Genomic DNA, 18,191 nt, shown 5'->3' on the forward strand with positions numbered 1-18,191 from the left:
TTTCTCGTTGAGTGCTCTGAATATATCATGCCAGTTCTTTCTGGCCCGCCAGGTCTCTGTGGTTAAGTCTGCTGCCAATCTAATATTTTTACCATTGTATGTTACAGACTTCTTTTCCCGGGCTGCTTTCAGGATTTTCTCTTTGTTGCTAAGACTTGTAAATTTTACTTTTAGGTGATGGGGTGTAGACCTATTCTTATTGATTTTGAGGGGGGTTCTCTGCACCTCCTGGATTTTGATGCTTGTTCCCTTTGCCATATTAGGGAAATTCTCTAAAATAATTCTCTCCAGTATACCTTCTGCTCCCCTCTCTCTTTCCTCTTCTTCTGGAATCCCAATTATTCTAATGTTGTTTCATCATATGGTGACACTTATCTCTCGAATTCTCCCCTCGTGGTCCAGTATATGTGTGTCTCTCTTTTGCTCAGCTTCTTTATTCTCTGTCATTTGGTCTTCTATATCACTAATTCTTTCTTCTGTCTCATTTATCCTAGCAGTAAGAGCCTCCATTTTTTATTGCACCTCATTAATAGCTTTTTTGATTTCAACTTAGATTTTAGTTCTTTTATTTCTCCAGAAAGGGCTTTTATATTTCCAGAGAGGGTGTCTCTAATATCTTCCATGCCTTTTTCGAGCCTGGCTAGAACCTTGAGATTCGTCATTCTGAACTCTAGATCTGACATATTACCAATGTCTGTATTGATTAGGTCCCTAGCCTTTGTATTGCCTCTTGTTCTTTTTTTTTTTTTGTGGTGAGTTTTTCCGCCTTGTCATTTTGTCCAGATAAAAATATATGATGGAGCAAATAAAATACTAAAAGGGTGGCAAAGAGCCCAAGAAAATGCACTTTAACCAAATCAGAAGAGATCCCAAATCATGGGGGTGGGGGTGGGGGGAGAAAAGGGATAAAAAGAAGTTCAGAAACAAAAATAATAAAAAAAAAGAAAACAAATAAAGAAAAATAAAAAGAAAAAATATATATATTGGACTGGTGACTAGAACAGGGTTACCCACTTAATTTTGGGAGTATTTTGATCTCTTAGAAGAAATTACCTTCCAAATTTTTAAAGAAGGAAAAACATATAAGCGTAAACACAATGAAGGGATGGAATATGCCTATAAAGATGAAAAAAAAATTTAATTTCTAAAAAAGGAGTTGATAAAGTAAGTTGGTTGGGAGAATAAAGAAAAAGAAAGTGGAGAGATTTTGCTCGGGCTGGAGACTAGAACAAGCCCAGAGCTAGATTTAGGGTATATTTTGATCTATTAGAAGAAGTTGTACCCCAAATTTTTTAAAAGAAAAAACCCTATGTGTATACAAAAAATAAAGTTAGATACAACGAAGGATAAAATATGACTCTAATAATGAGGGTTCAAAAAAGATTATTGTTTTTTTTTTAATGAAAGGTATTGTTAAGATACACTAGTTAAAAAACGTTAAAAGAGGAAAGGGTAAAAGTTAAAAAAAATTAGAAGAAGAAAAAAAATTAAATTAACTGTAAGACTAAAGAATCTGGGAGAAAGCCATGATTTCCATTCTTTGCTTTCTCCTCCACTGGAATTCCCCTGTTCTCCTTGGTAAGTGAACTTGATCTTGGCTTGATTTCTTATTGATCTTCTGGGGGAGGGCCCTGTTGTAGTGATTCTCAAGTGTCTTTGCCGGAGGCGGAATTGCACTGCCCTTACCAGGGGCTGGGCTAAATAATCCGCTCGGGTTCACTTTCGGGAGCTTTTGTTCCCTGAACACTTTCCGTAGAGTTCCGGATAATGGGAATGAAAATGGCGGCTTCCCAATCTCTGGTCTGGAGGAGCCTAGAGTTCGGGCCCCACTCCTCAGTGCGCCCTCAGAGAAAAGCGCTCAATCACTCCCGTCTCCCTGGCCTCCAGCCGCACTCCAAGCTCACCCAGGCTGCGACCAGTTCAAGGTAACCCCAAGCTGAGAGCTCACTCCTCGGCTCTGTCTCTGTAGCTGGCTTCCCCGCTCTGATACCTGTGAGCTCTGTGATACTCAGACACCCCCGATCCTTCTGTGACCCTGCGGGACCTGGGGCCACGCTGACCTTGCATGGGCTTCACCCCGATTTAGCCTCTGGAGCGATGTCCCTCAGTGGAGCAGACTTTTTTTTTTTTTTTTTAAGATTTTATTTATTTATTTGGCAGAGATCACAAGTAGATAGAGAGGCAGGCAGAGAGAGGGAGAGAGGGAAGCAGGCTCCCTGCTGAGCAGAGAGCCCGATGCAGGACTCGATCCCAGGACCCTGAGATCATGACCTGAGCCGAAGCCAGCAACTTAACCCACTGAGCCACCCAGGTGCCCGGAGCAGACTTTTAGTATATGTGCTGCCGAAGCGAGCACCCCGGAGCAGACTTTTAAATGTCCTGATTTTGTGCTCCGTTGCTCTGCCCTTGACAGGAGCCGGCCCCTCCCCCCATGGCCTATCTTCCCATCACTTTTTTTTTTTTTTAAGTATTTTATTTATTTATTTGACAGAGATCACAATTAGGCAGAGAGGCAGGCAGAGAGAGAGGAGGAAGCAGGCTCCCCGCTGAGGAGAGAGCCCGATGCGGGGCTCGATCCCAGCACCCTGGGATCATGACCTGAGTCGAAGGCAGAGGCTTTAACCTGCTAAGCCACTCAGGTGCCCCTTCCCGTCACTTTAGATTCACTTCTCTGCTGTCCTACCTTTCAGAAAGTGGTCGATTTTCTGTTTCTAGAATTGTTGCTCTTTTTCTCTTCGGTCTCCTGTTAGATTTGTAGGTGTTTGCAATGGATTGATAAGCTATCTAGCTGATCTCCTGCTACCTGATGTAGTCTCAGCCTGCTACTTCTCCGCCATCTTGACTCCTCCCCCTCCCTAGCAAATATTTTGACATAAATATAACCATGATACAAAAGCCATATAAAGACAGTTAAAGACAGGAAAATTATTTATTCATGATTATAGATACAAAAATCTTTAAAAAATTCAAAACATATGACAAATGTGTCATAATCAATTATGGTTCATGTACCATATGTACCAATGTACCAATGTACCATGCATTTTACATTTGAAAATCTCATTTAATTCATCAGATTAACAAATTAAATGGTCATTTGAATAGTACTAACTTTAATCACATTTGTCCCCCACCTCTCCAAAACCTCTCACTAAAACAAAGAATAGAAGTTCTTAATAAAAGGAGTAATGGGGGCACATGAGTGACTCAGTAGGTTAAGTGTCCAATTCTTGATCTCTGCTCAGGTCTTGATTTCAGGATTGTGAGTTCAAGCCCTGTGTTGGGCTCCACACTATGGAAGGAAGGAAGGAAGGAAGGAAGGAAGGAAGGAAGGGAGGGAGGGAGGGAGGGAGGGAGGAAGGAAGGAAAAAAAAAGAAAGAAAAAAGATAAAAGAAGCAATGAATTACTGTTTCCTAATACCTGTGATGGAGAGTTGAGAGCAAGGGGAGATAGACTCAGACTATGTATCTGTTCATATATATCCTCTGGAGTGATAGAGAAAGTAACAACAGCTGCAACTGAGAAAGGCAGCTGGAAATTTGGGGGACATAGTGGAAGGGAGATTTTTTTCTGTGTACCTCTTTGTTCTCTTAAAATATTGATTTACATACATGGGTTTCATACCCAAAATCAATTTTTAAAAAGCCAAAGCTGAAGTTATAAAATATTACCAATCTGTCATCAGTGAAAAGCTAAAGTGTTATTTCAGCAGCAGATAAATAGTGAGATATAAGTCCTCCAAGGGTGCCTGTTGAACAAACATGACAGGACATTTGAGAGACAGTAAAACACTCCACATTAACTGTCTACTTGTCCTGAGTGAATCATATATATTCCCTAGACAAAGTTAACAAAACAGCATGAAAACTTAGAGACAAGAAAAATCCTTCTTCTTATGTATGTAGTTTTCCTGGTAAAATATGCTAATGATCTAATTACCTGGTAGAACATTTTGAGTACCCACCATGTACTGAGCACTGTGAGAGAGAGAGAGAGAGAGAGAGTGTTGGGGGAGGGAGAGGAGTTAGAAAGGTGAGTAAGACATAGTCCCCGCACTTAATGAACCTATAATCTATTTAGGAAGACAACTCCAGCATATAGGAAACACTATTTTTCTATCTGCAAATAATTCAATTTATATATGTGATCTACAACCACTTCTAGCTTTATTTTTTAATTTTGATTAGAAGTCATTAAAGACTGTACATTTGGCTTTCTTAAAAGATTTTAATTGTGAGTGTTCTCTGCACTCAATGTGAGGCTCAAGCTGACAGCCCTGAGATCCAGTGTCCATACTCTACCAAGTCAGCCAGGCAGGTGCCTTCCAGTTTTTATTTTATGTTTCAAGTTTTTATTTAAATTCTAGTTAGTTAATATATAGCATAATATTGGTTTTAGGAGTATAGTTTAGTGATCATCACTTATATGCAATACCCAGGGCCTGTCACAAGTGCCCTCCTTAAATACCTATCACCCATTTAGCCCATGCCCCCCACTCATCTCCCTTCCACCAACCCTCAGTTTGTTCCCTGTCATTAAGACTCTCTTATGGTTTGCTTCCCTCTCTCTTTTTCTTTTCTTCCCTTATGTTCATCTGTTTTGTTCCTTAAATTCCATATATGAGTGAAATCATATGGTATTTGTCTTTCTCTTGACTGACTTCTTGCTCTTAACATAATATACTCTAGCTATATCCCCGTCATTGCAAATGACAAGATTTCATTCCTTTTGATGGCTGAGTAATATTCCACTGTGTATATATACCACATCTTCTTTATCCATTCACCTATCCGTTGACAGTTGGGATGCTTCCATAATTTGGCTGTTATAGATAATGCTGCTATACACATCGAAGGTGCACATGTCCCTTCAAATCAGTATTTTTGTATCCTTTGGGTAAATACCTAGCAATGCAGTTGCTGGGTGGTAAAGTAGTTATGTTTTTAACTTTTTGAGGAACCTCCATACTGTTTTCCAGAATGGCTGCACCAGTTTGCATTCCCACAAACAGTGCAAGAGGGTTCCCCTTTCTCTTCATCCTCACCAATATTTGTTGTTTCCTAGTTTTAGCATTCTGACAGGTATGAAGTGGTATCTCATTGTAGTTCTGATTTATAATTCCCTGATGTTGAGTGATGTTGAGCATTTTTTCATGTATGTGTTAGATATCTGATGTCTTCTTTGGAAAAATGTCTATTCATATCTTTTGCCCATTTCTTAACTGGATTATTTGGTTTTTTGGGTGTTGAGTTTAATAAATTCTTTATATATCGTGGATACTAACCCCTTATCAGATACAGGATAAACAAATATCTTCTCCCATTCAGAAGGTTGCCTCTTAGTTGTGTTGATTGTTTCCATTGCTGTGCAGAAGCTTTTTGTCTTGATGAAGTCCCAATAGTTCATTTTTGCTTTTGTTTTCCTTGTGTCTAGACACACATCTCGTAAGAAGTTGCTTCAGCCAAGGTCAAAGAGGATGCTCCTTGTGTTTCCTCTAGGATTTTGATACTTTCCTATCTCACATTTAGGTCTTTCATCCACCCTGAATTTGTTTTTGTGTGTGGTGTAAGAAAGTGGTCTAGTTTCATTCTTCTCTGCATGTCACTGTCCAGTTTTCCCAGCACCATTTGTTGAAGAAACTGCCTTTTTTCCATTGGATGTTCTTTCCTGCTTTTTGAAGAATAGTTGACCAAAGACCATACAGACCATGCAGTTTTTTTTTTTGTTTGTTTTTTTTTTATTGGACAGACAGAGATCCCAAGTAGGTAGGGAGGCAGGCAGAGAGAGACGGGGAACCAGGCTCCCCACCAAGCAGAGAGCCCGATGTGGAGCTCGATACCAGGACCCTGAGACCATGACCCAAGTCAAAGGCAGAGGGTTAACCCACTGAGCCACTCAGGCACCCCAAAAAGACCATATAGTTTTAAGAGCATGGGAGTAGGAGGTTTTTGTCCAGTAGAATTGAACAAAAGGAATGATGGGAGAAATCCTGTTCCCAGAGGAAAGCTGTTTTGGGACAAATGGCTGGTAATTGGCTTATCTGGAGCACCATCTTGCAATGACAGCTCCTTGTGTGGTAAAATGTCTCTCTCCCTCTGGGTTGGGCATGGCTGACATTCCAGATTTCCACTGGTGTGCTCAAAAAATATTGTTTGAGAGTAGAGAGTGGGAGTCAATGTTGTAGAGTACTAATGTGTAGAAACTAGTAGGGAGGGCTTATGGTCATTTTGTAGTTCTGAGTTAAGAAATATTAGATGGACCTCTTTTCATGCAATGAGTTGAAAAAGAAAAATCTAGGGCTTTTGAGTAGACAGGCCTAGATCCCCTCTGACCATCTCTATCACCTATGAGCTATGGAACGTGGGTAAGCTTCTGGACTTTCACTTGCCCACTAAAACATGGGGAAAACTAGGGAAGGCTGTGCATGTAGGGGGCCGGCAGTATATGGGAAATTTATGCTGCTCCCTTGCAATTTGGTTGTAAATCTAAAACTGCTCCACAAAGTCTTTTTAAAAATGAGGAAAATAGGGGTGCCTGGGTGGCTCTGTGGGTTAAAGCCTCTGCCTTCAGCTCAGGTCATGATCCCAGGGTTCTGGGATCAAGCCCCGCATCGTGCTTTCTGCTCAGCAGGGAGCTTGCTTCCCTTCCTCTCTCTCTGCCTGGCTCTCTCATCTCTTAAAGCTAATCCTTGCATTTCCAACGCATGTTAGTGAAAATACTGATACCCACAACTGTTCTTTATTGGTCACCTGCCATCTGCCAAGGCCCTGTGTGTAAGTAGTCTGCATAAATTAATACAACCAATACCCTACGACATGGGTAAAGTTCTTAAAATATTTTACAGTTATTTATACTTATTTATCATAGATAGCAAAACTAAAAAATTAAATGCCTCATTCTAAATCATCTTGTAATCAAAACGTATATTAACATTCTTTTACATGTCCAGCTGTGTGCTGGGTGTTGCACAAAAGAAATCAATGCGACATCATTCCTGTCATATAATTTGCTACTTGAAGACGCAAATCAATATCTTATATCACTGAGGACAGGCCCATACTTAAGGGCTACAATAACCCAAGTCAATTTTGCAGGGATAAGGAAGGAAGGAAGGAAGGAAGAAGGAAGGAAGGATGGAAGGAAGGAAGGAAGTCAGGAAGGGAGGGTGGAAGGGCGAGGAGAGGAGAGGAGGAGGAAGGGGCAGAATAAGTAAATTCTCCATTAACAGGCATCTAATTGTAACAGTCGAATAACAAGACTTTCTTCCCCTTCCCCCTCCCTCATTTTCTACTCTCTATTTTTAGAACAAAGAAGCAAAGGACAGGAAAACTTCCTATCAGGGATGTAGATGATATTGTTGATGTTGATTTGAATTCCAGAGATGTGCTGGTGGGTGGTTGTCTCAGGGGGATAGTGACTGACAGAAAGTTGCCAACAGACATAGCCAATGAATACAAATTCTTTTCCTTAAATGAATACAAAGGAGAATTTAGCTGAACGAAGACTGCTGCACAGAGCAGGGGACCCACCATGAGCTCCCAGCTGGAAACGCAGCTTTCCCTGGCCCCCATATTTCCCCTGCCAGGCCACACAACCAGTGACACCACCTCAAGGAGCTGATGACTCGGGGGAGTGGGAGGGGTGTGATGGGGGATGTCTTTATTCCTCTGCATCATTTCTTGATGGCTGTGAGAGAGGAGAGTGGCAATGCCATCCAGAGCAGATTGTTATTCAACTGTACAATAACAAATGAGTGCTCAGAGTTATCAGGGTAGAAATGCATTTTGTCCTAGGGATACTGACAACCCCTTCTCATCAGTTTAGGAGCTAGTATATTCCTGTGCAGAGCTGAGTGAGGGATGCAGACTGTCTTTTTTTTTTTTTTAATATTTTATTTGTTTATTTGACAGAGATCACAAGTAGGCAGAGGGGCAGGCAGAGAGAGGGGGAAGCAGGCTCCCTGCTGAGCAGAGAGCCAGATGTGGGGCTCGATCCCAGGACCCTGAGATCATGACCTGAGCCGAAGGCATAGGCTTAACCCACTGAGCCACTCAGGTGCCCCTTTTTTTTCTTTTTTAATTAACATACAATGTATTATTTGTTTCAAGGGTACAGGTCTTTGATTCATCAGTCTTACACAATTCAAAGCGCTCAACATAGCACATACCCTCCCTAGTGTCCATCCACCAGACACCCCATCCCTCTCACCCTCCTTCACTCCAGCAACCCTCGGTTTGTTTCCTGAAATCAAGAGTCTCTTAAGGTTTGTCTCTCTGTCTGGTTTCATCTTATTTCATTTTTCCCTCCCTTCTCCTATAATGCTCTGTCTTGTATCTCAAATTCCACATATCAGTGAGATCGTATGATAATTGTCTTTGGCTGATTGACTTATTTCACTTAGCATAATACCCTCTAGTTCCACCCACATAGTTGCAAATGGCAAGATTTCTTTTTCTGATGGCTGCATAATATTCCATTGTGTATATATACCACATCTTCTTTATCCATTCATCTGTTGATGGACATGTAGGCTCTTTCCAGAGTTCAGCTACTGTGGACATTGCTGCTATAAACATTGGGATGCATGTGCCTCTTCAGATCACTACATTTGTATCTTTAGGGTAAATACCCAGTAGTGCAATTGCTGGGTCACTTTTTGAGGAACCTCCATACCGTTTTCCAGAGTGGTTGCACCAGCTTGCATTCCCACCAACAGTGTAGGATGGTTCCCTTCTCTCTGCATCCTTGCCCACACCTGTCATTTCCAACTTGTTAATTTTAGCCATTCCAACTGGTGTGCAGTGTTATCTCACTGAGGTTTTGATTTATATTTCCCGGATGCTGAGAATGTTGGGCACTTTTTCATGTGTCTGTTGGCCATCTGGATGTCTTCTTTGTAGAAATGTCTGTTTATGTCTTCTGCCCATTTCTTGATTGGATTACTTGTTCTTTGGGTGTTGAGTTTGATAAGTTCCTTATAGATTTCGGATACTAGTCCCTTATCTGATATGTTATTTGCAAATATCTTCTCCTATTCTCTCAGATGTCTTTTGGTTTTGTTGACTATTTCCTTTGCTGTGCAAAAGCTTTTGATCTTGATGAAGTTCCAGTAGTTCATTTTTGCCCTTGCTTCCCTTGCCTTTGGTGATATGTCTAGGAAGAAGTTGCTATGGCTGAGGTCGAAGAGGTTGCCGCCTATACTCTTCTCAAGGATTTTTAAAAAATATTTTATTTATTTATTTATTTGTCAAAGAGAGAGAGAGTACATACAAGCAGAGAGAAGGAGCAGAGGCAGAGGGAGAAGCAGATCCCCCACTGTGCAGGAAGCCTAATGCAGGGCTTGATCCCAGGGCCCTAGGTTCATGACCTGAGCCAAAGGCAGCCTCTTAACCAACTGAGCCACCCAGGAACCCTCTCCTCAAGGATTTTGATGGATTCCAGGATGCAGAGTATTTTGAAGTGGTCAATCCAGGAGTCTCTGAGATCTGACCATCCAAGTAGGATCACATTCTGATTCTGCTTGAAGTGTAGTCCTCACAGTTATGGTCAGCAATATCCAGGACTGAAAGATACAGTTGTACAAGTCATGCATTGTACAACTCTAGAGAACCTGTGGGTTTGTAATGACCCTTGATTCTGCTCAGATTCCCGTCTTGCCTCCCCAGTGATCACTACTCAGGGACCACTGATGTTCAGGATAATAAATAACCAATAGCACTGCAAGATCTCAATAATCAAAAAAGAGTTAAGATCTATTTTCTACTTTATTCAGGTAAAAAATAAGATAAATACAACAAATATCATGTTCTAAGATTTTAAAAAAGATGTAAAAGGAAAAAAGTATCTCTACTTAAAAAAACTGATTGCACAAATTCCATTTACTTAGGATTTTGCAGTATACAACTTATGTACCCTATTATAGTCACAGCAGAGAAAAATAGACTCTCTTACCTACCTTCTTGCTCTTTCACACTTTCCAATTGGAAAAGCATGTTGTGAAGTTTTCATTTCAGTAGGAGTTGACTTTTAAGTATCTAATATGTGATTCAAAATCCAATTAGTACAAAGTGAGTAGTGGTTTGGAAGGTTAATTCATAGTTCAAGCATATTCCCAGGTAATTCAGGAAGATACAAATAAAAATGATACAGGATATGCAGAGAATCAATATATTTTAAGGAGAAATGTAGATTGAATTGAATGAAGAAAGATTCAGCTAGGCCTGTCTCCAGTTGGGATAGAGTATAAACCTTCTCACCAGATTCCCATTAGATTAGCTGAAACAGCAATGTCTTTGATTCCAAAATATAAGTGGTAATTATCTCATACCCATTTATCTGAAAGCCTGCAGCGAAAACAGAGTAAAAGCCTTTTGCAGTTCATGAAAAGACTAGTGTTGAATTGGAATTACACTGTTTACTACAGCACTTTCGTATGAGCAGCAAAATTTCCACGTGGGATGACAGTTCTTTCTGATTTCTCAAGTTCAAATAACACAAACTATTTTATATCAGTATCTCTCACCAACTCTTCCCCCACAGAGATCACTCCAGCTAAACCAACTCCTCTTCCAGACAATGAAGAGAGTCAAGGACTGAACACCTTGAGTGGGAGGAAATGATAATTGAACCCATTAGCCAATTCACAACCTCCTGCTAGTTTGAAGACAGGTTTTGTTCCAGCTTCTTTATGCTCAGAAATTTTTTACAAATGGTAATCATTATTCTATAATTACATTAAATGCCAGCTTGTGTGATCTCTCCTGAACCCTGTAAAACCACAGAGCAATTCATCTAGGCCATGATGAACTTTCTAAATTAGATACAATATACTAATTTAATATGGATGCAGCTAAAACCCAGTGGGGGCAGCTGATTACTTATGGTTATAAATATTAACAAAAGAGCAAGGAAGTTTTTAGTAATTTCCTCTCTCTCTCTCTCTCTCTCTCTCACACACACACACACACACACACCTTTTATGAGATAAATTGCTGTTCAAGTATAATTTTCCAAATGATAAAATCATAACTCTTACAGAAATTGAACAGAAGTCAAAGATTTTATTTACCTCTTTATTTAAAGGAGAATCAATAAGGTGTTTTTGGAGAATTTGAAGATTAGGCAATGGGAATGTGAAAATGAATTGCTAACAGATGCAGAGCAAGTTAATATCCCTGTTTGGGATAGCCTTTTCTATAGGTCAGAAATCCTTTGTCTACTCACCAGATAAAATGCCTTTATGCTGCCATGGATAAGAATCGTGTGCGTTACTCTCAATTTTCTACAACTTCATTCTACCCCTACAGAGTTCCAAAATTCTCAGTAGAAACCAATCAAAGGTAGAACTTCTACAGAATCCAGTAACCCCCTGAAGGTCAGATAGACAATGCCCAGCACACCCAGGGTGAAAGACGTCAAGCTATCTCTTTTGCTATTTGAAAATTTGTCTTTTTCCCCTGATAGTCTGCTAAAGTGCACTGGTCATAGTGCTATTTTAGAGGGAGAGAAAAGGTATCTGGAGAGAAATCAGGTAGATCATTCAAATCCACACAAAAGGGCTAAATAAAGCTAAGGGCACAATTTAAGAAAGTTAGAGTTGAGGGATTTTAGAGATCACCTAAGACGTTCATTTTACAGAAAGTAAGTCTGAGACTGCCTTCTCAGCAGTTGAAAGATCTTAAACCACCTTGATCAGGTGCTTAATCTCTGTTGAGTATGCTTCAGGAAACTCTTTTCTTCTTTGCAGTAAAGAATCTCCTTTCTCCTCCCTCATTCACATCCTGAACCACCCCAGAGAGGTTTCTTTTTTAATTCAGGAATAATAAGAGTTTAAAAAACACAGGAAAAAAAAATATATGTCCGTATTAATACTGCTTTCAATCATTTATACATGTTCTAAATTTTTTAGCTGTTACATTTTTTAATTGAAATGTAATTAACCTACAGGGTTACATAAGTTTCAGGTGTACAATATAATAATTCACCAGTTCTATACATTGCTCAGTTCTCGAGATAAAATTTTTTTTAATGGCAGGGTAAGACACTTAAAATGGGACTTAAAGTAAATGTTATTTCAAATCGTGGATATGGAAAAATAGCTTTATAGGTGGGAAATAGCCTACTTCTTTGACCAAAAGGGTTGATAACCTCTGAACCTCACAGAACTACAGGATGATGGAGAGCCCACTCCCTGCTCTGGGGTCCTCACTCTTTGGAGAATCTCTGCTCAGTTGGCAATCTAATATTCTTCTGTATCCTAAATAGACCCTCTAACTTCCCCACACTGTTATGCTCAGAAAGAACAAAGTAGCCTCCCCCAAATAAAAGCATTCCATTTTTATGTCTTTTTTTTTTATTTCAAAGAATATACTTGCACTATTCATCTTTTCCTAGGGCTTTTTATGCATAGCTTGTTGAGACCAGGGGTAGAGTCTACATGATCAGACAGACTCCTGCACATTTAACATTGATCAAACAGAGGATAGTGTTGCTCCGTGTCATTAGATATATGCTATCTAATTGGTAGATTAAAGATACTTATTAGTTAACATTACATTGATGCCAGTAGGAATAAATGGCTTCTCAAAATTTATGGCTCATAAAAAGTCAGATTCTGATTACTGTAATTATTTCTTTCAAAATGCAGAGTGTATGAATTTTTCACATTAATGAGAGAAAAACAGGAAGCAGGAAAAAAATGAATCTTATTTGTCATCTTGTCTTTGTCTTCAAGTCTTAGACTAAATTGCTATTATTTCATTTTGTTAAATTCAGCACCTCTCTGTCAATAGTTTTAAGATGTGGATGGAAAGAACAAAGCTGCATTGTCAACCTCAAATTCAATTTAGGAATTTCATAAAGAGAAATATTTGTGTAAAGGTAGAGTTCTGAAGGAGCTAATACCTGTCATTTTGTTTCTTGGGCATTTTGAATGTTTTACTCTGAACACTTCCCATTTTGTCTGCACCCTCCAACCCGCCCCCCCTCTATAGTAATTGTTACAAAGAACAAAGAACTGGAGCCTCCCAACTTCATGCTCACCTTTGAACAAATGTAGTTGTACCCCAGAACTTAGTGAGGCATGGAAAAAATGGAATCATTCCTAATGAAGAAGACATTCTGCCCCACTAGAGTTAGATAAGCCATTTATTGCCCCCGAAGAAAGAATTGTGTTACAAATTTAATTAATAAATACTATTATATGTCCTTCGACTGCTAAGGGGAACTCATCTAAGAAGGAAGGACAGTGAAGCCATCTTTTTTTTTGTCTGTGAAGAAATGAGCCTGCTTCAAAGATGATAAAGATACAAAGTGGAATGCAAAATGTGTGCTTATGTTGTTCCAGTGATAGAAATATCATGTATCAGATTCAGAAGAGAAGAAAGCTTAGCATATTGGGAAGCCAACAGCCCTCTTTCCTTTTTTCCATCACATGGGAGATAATAAGGAATACTGATCATAAGACATCAGACTGACAATCATGTATAAATTGCTCTTGACTACTCAGCAGGGGCAAAGTGATGGAATTTTACAACACAAGATGGAAAGATCTCCATCAGGACACAGAGTGAGGTCGCTGGGGCAACCCTTTTTTGTTGCTTTTCTTCTGTAGGTGAAATCCTGTTTACCTGGAAGGTCCCTGAACAAACAACCCAGCCTCAAGAGTAGTTACTTCTGGTTAGTCTAGCCTTAAGAATAGTTACTTGGGTCTCGAACCCATAATCAGCAGAGATTTTCTGGCTTTCAAGGCTGACTTCTCCTGAGTGTGTCCTTTGCCCACATATAAAGCATCCAAACACGTTGCCTGGCATATGGAACTTAAATGAAAAATTGTTAAATGATTACATTTTGATGCCAAAATTATGAAATCATATTTTGACTTTAGTTTTGCTAAACTCTATTTTCTCTCTCTCTCTCTCTCTCTTTTTTTTTTTTTTTTTTTTTTTGCCTCATCTTGAGGATATCCTGTTTTTTTAGACTCTCTCTGGTGCAGAGAACAGAAACAGGCTGTTTCAGGAGATGCATAGGGAAGGACAAACAACTGGATGCTGTCTCAAGAGCATACAACTAAGGGTGGCGGAGAATTGGGACACCGTATATTACATATGACATCAGCTCTGATAATTTGACAGTGGCTTGAGGGCAAGCACAGAAATTTATTTCTGGGCCAAGTTTATGTTTCAGTTCCTGCATCTGCTTTTCTCTTTAGCTGTTTCTTTTTGTTTCGGTATCACCTTCTTCCTTCTCCTTTTTCTGCTTAGCATGCTCTCTACTTAGGTTGCTGCTTGCTCATGAGTTCTGCTCACTGTCTTCATGCTCTGTCTCTTCATGCCTGGATCACTCTGTACTCTGCTTGCTATAAGCTTTCCTTCAAACTCCTTCAAAGAGAACCTGCCCAGGGCCACTAGTCCTTTTGTATATGGCAGGCCCTTATTGGTCAGAGCCCTTGTTCTCGGCACCTGAATGGCCCTCACCAGCTCCCAGATGGCAGGCTTCTATCTCTGGTCCAGAGTGACAGGGACACACAATAAAAACACAACAATCAGGGTACCTGGGTGGCTCAGTGGGTTAAGCCTCTGCCTTCGGCTCAAGTCATGATCCCAGGGTCCTGGGATTGAGCCCCACATTGGGCTCTCTGCTTAGCAAGGAGCCTGCTACCTCCTCTCTCTTTGCCTGCTGCTCTGCATATTTGTGATCTCTCTCTGTCAAATAACTATATAAAATCTTTAAAAAAACAAAACCACAATAATCTACATGAAAAGAAACCTGCCAAAGAGAGGATGGAGTTGGTCCCACGTATGGACATCTCAGAAGAGGCCAGTGAGATCTGTAGCTATACAAAATCACAGTCCCAAAATGTATGGCTTCAAAGTTTTGAGGAGGGCAGAGAGGAACCAAGCCAATTTGGTGTGGTATTTCTGAATCTGACTCTTCACCTAAATATAAACTAAACGTTGAGGGAGGAATTCCAGCCTGATGACTATTGACTCCCTGCAGTAAGGAAGTGGAAAAAAAGGCAAATAGAGTCTTTATTACTTTTCTCATGTGCTACAGGATAAAATCATTATTCAAGTATCTGATTCAACCAGCAGTTAATCTGATTGCCAAAGAGACCTGCTATAGCCACAGAGTAAGGCCACTCTAAGCTACTTAGCCAGAGGGAGCCATTTTGTTGTTTATGCAGTAAACTTAGATTGACCCTATGCAGTAAACTTTAGATTGACCCTACCCCTCCCAGAGGAACTTACTTGCAAAGCCCAGATACAAGGGCTGGTCAGGCCAGGTGGAGACATCCAATCAGTGGGGCGCGCATACTGTCTCCCTAGCTACCAAGCAGAGTGGGTCCCGCCTTTTCCAGTTCTGACCAAGGTAATAGGCTCGTTCAAATATCTACTAGGATAAATTGTAATTCAATTAGCCCCCCATGTGTGACCTAGCATGACTGTGCAGTTTTCTCTGTGTATTGTAATCTCATTGGCCACCTGTGTGTAGCCAGGCTCAACCACATGGCCTTTGCTCTATAAAAGTTAGTCTGTGAGGCTGGGAGGGGTCGCCTCTTTGTAAGAGATGGCCCTGATGGGTCAGTTTGATTCTTGATTCTTGGCGCAAAATAAAGCTTTGCTTGACCTTCGCTTTGTATCAGTCTCGCTCCTTTGATTACAGACCCTAACAGCCATAACTCCTGGAAATCCAACACTAAGGCCAAGGCATGGATGAATTCATGTCAGATACATGCTTCTGAGCATTCATTTGTACCTACAGTCACATACACTGAGGCTGTCAAACAGTTCGGTAAAAATGAATGTATCAATAAAAATTGGCTGACCAGGGATGCTTGGGTGGCTCAGTCAGTTAAGTTTCTGCCTTTGGCTCAGGTCATTATCTCAGGGTCTTGGGATCGAGCCCCAAGTCGGGCTTCTGGTTTCGTGGGGAGTCTGCTTCTCCCTCTCCCTCTGCTCTTCCCCACCCTGCTCACTCGTACTCTTTCTCTCAAATAAATAAACAGAATCTTTAAAAAACTGATTGACCAAAATTCTACGTATATGTTATGGGACATTTATGAGTCAGTATAATCAAATCTCATATGTCACATTGAATTGTGTAGCTTTTTATTATTTTAAAATTTTCCCCAAATTAATATGCATTTTGCATCTAAACAACGAAAATGTATGCATCTTCTTAAAAATTAACAGTCAAATTTTATAGAATTAACAGTCGACCTATTGTATTCATTGATCCATAGATTATCCATGGCACTTAATTTTTTCCCTACACAGGCTGTTAGCATTGAAGTTGAAACAGAATACTGACCTGGTTTCTAAAAATTTGTAGTAGTAGTTGCTTTGCTGGGGGAAAAAAAAAAAAAACACCAAAAAACCCCCACAACATTTCTATGTAACAAGAGATATTGTTCCCTCATGGGAAGTAAAACATCATGCCCCAGGCACTGATTTCCTTATTTTAAAAAATGGAGAAAATTCTTCATTCCTGTTGACAGATTTCAGAATTGTATTATTTCATCAAAGTAGAGTGATTTCTGAGAGAGCACAATATATTGACTTTTCAAAAGGAAATTGTCTCACTATGGATGTGTAGCCTCTTGTGTCGCTGCTATTAGAAGTAATTATATTGAATACCAGAGCTCTAAGAAATTGTTTTAAAATATAATTATGTCCCCAAAACCTTATTATCACTTTCCCCAGGAATTTAGAACCAACTTATAATGTTAAATTTGTAACCAAAAGTAATGTTCTTTAAAAATTTATTTTTACTCGGAAGATGAAAGTTGAACAAAGGCTGTTCAAGTCATGAGCGTTATTAAATCATTAAAGAGGTTCAGCGTTATTGAGTGCCCCTGCACTGTCAGACTTATAGATAGTGAATGCTACTTGGAAACCAGACATGTAGTTGCCAAGTGTAGTGGGTTGAATGGTGGCCTCTGGAAAAGATGTGTCCACCTTCTAACCTCCTGAACCTGTGAAAGTGACTTTATTTGGAAAGAGTGTTTGCAGATTTAATTAAGTTAAGGACTAGAGATGATCCAGGTGGGCTCTAGATCCAATGACAGGTGTCCTTCTAAGAGACACACACAGGAGAGACACAGAGAAGAGGAAGAAGCCAAGGGAAGATGGAGGCGGCCATTGCATGGATGTAGCCACAAGCCAGAGAATGCTGACAGTCACCAGGAGGTGGAAGAGGCAAGGAGGGAGGCATCTGCAGAGCCTCTGGGGAGAACATGGCCCTGCTGCTACCTCAGTTTCAGACTTGTAGTGTCCAGAACTGTGAAAAAATGCATTTCTGCTGTTTTAAGGCATGCAGTTGAAAAAGCAGGACATTCAGAGCTTGTAAGCAGAATGCTTAGAAGAACATGACAGTTGCTTCCAAAGTGAACTCTCCAAGGCCTCAGTACACATTGTACCCTCTCCTCAAACTATCCCCCTCACACTTCTCTCTGATACCTTCCCTTTACAATTTTACTCAAATGTCACTTCCTCTGAAAAGCCTTCCATAGGCAAGCCTGGCTTTGACATCCTGCCATGTGCTTCTGTAACAAATTCTAACTGCTTACCACTTTGTATTGTACATTGTAATTTACTCCTCTAGCCATACCACTAGACTAATATATTCCTACAGGCCCACAATATTAGCTTCATATTTCTAGCATCTAGCACTGTCCCTGGGACAGAGTAACCATTCAGCAAATGTTCCTGCAGTTACAGGATGAATGAATTTCGATGTCTACTTCGCTGAAAGTTTTGGATTTATTGTTCATAGTAGTATGGTTTCAAAAAGCAGAATTATGACTGAAGTATAAATAATGATATGCCAACATAACTAGGGACATCCTACAGATGGGATATACTGACCTACTACCTATAAGTAAGCTCTATGTGGTAGCATGTACCCATCATTGGAAATGTCCAAACAGAGACCTGACATCAGAAATAGTGCTGATGTGATTCTCTGCACTGTTTGGTTGATGGAATCAAGTATGCTCTAGGGACAGTTTCTGCTCTAAGATTTTGTCACTTTGGGAATCCCAGATTTCCTATTAAAGAACTAGTAGTATTTTGTTTTGGTGATCCAATTCCATTAAATTTATTGAAATTTCCACCACTATCAACTGTTGACAGTGTGTTTTCTACTACTAGAATGACTTAGATGAATAAGACCCAGTCCATCCTCTCAA

The sequence above is a fragment of the Meles meles genome, chromosome 14, assembly GCF_922984935.1.
Source record: "Meles meles chromosome 14, mMelMel3.1 paternal haplotype, whole genome shotgun sequence".
Taxonomy (NCBI): Eukaryota; Metazoa; Chordata; class Mammalia; order Carnivora; family Mustelidae; genus Meles; species Meles meles.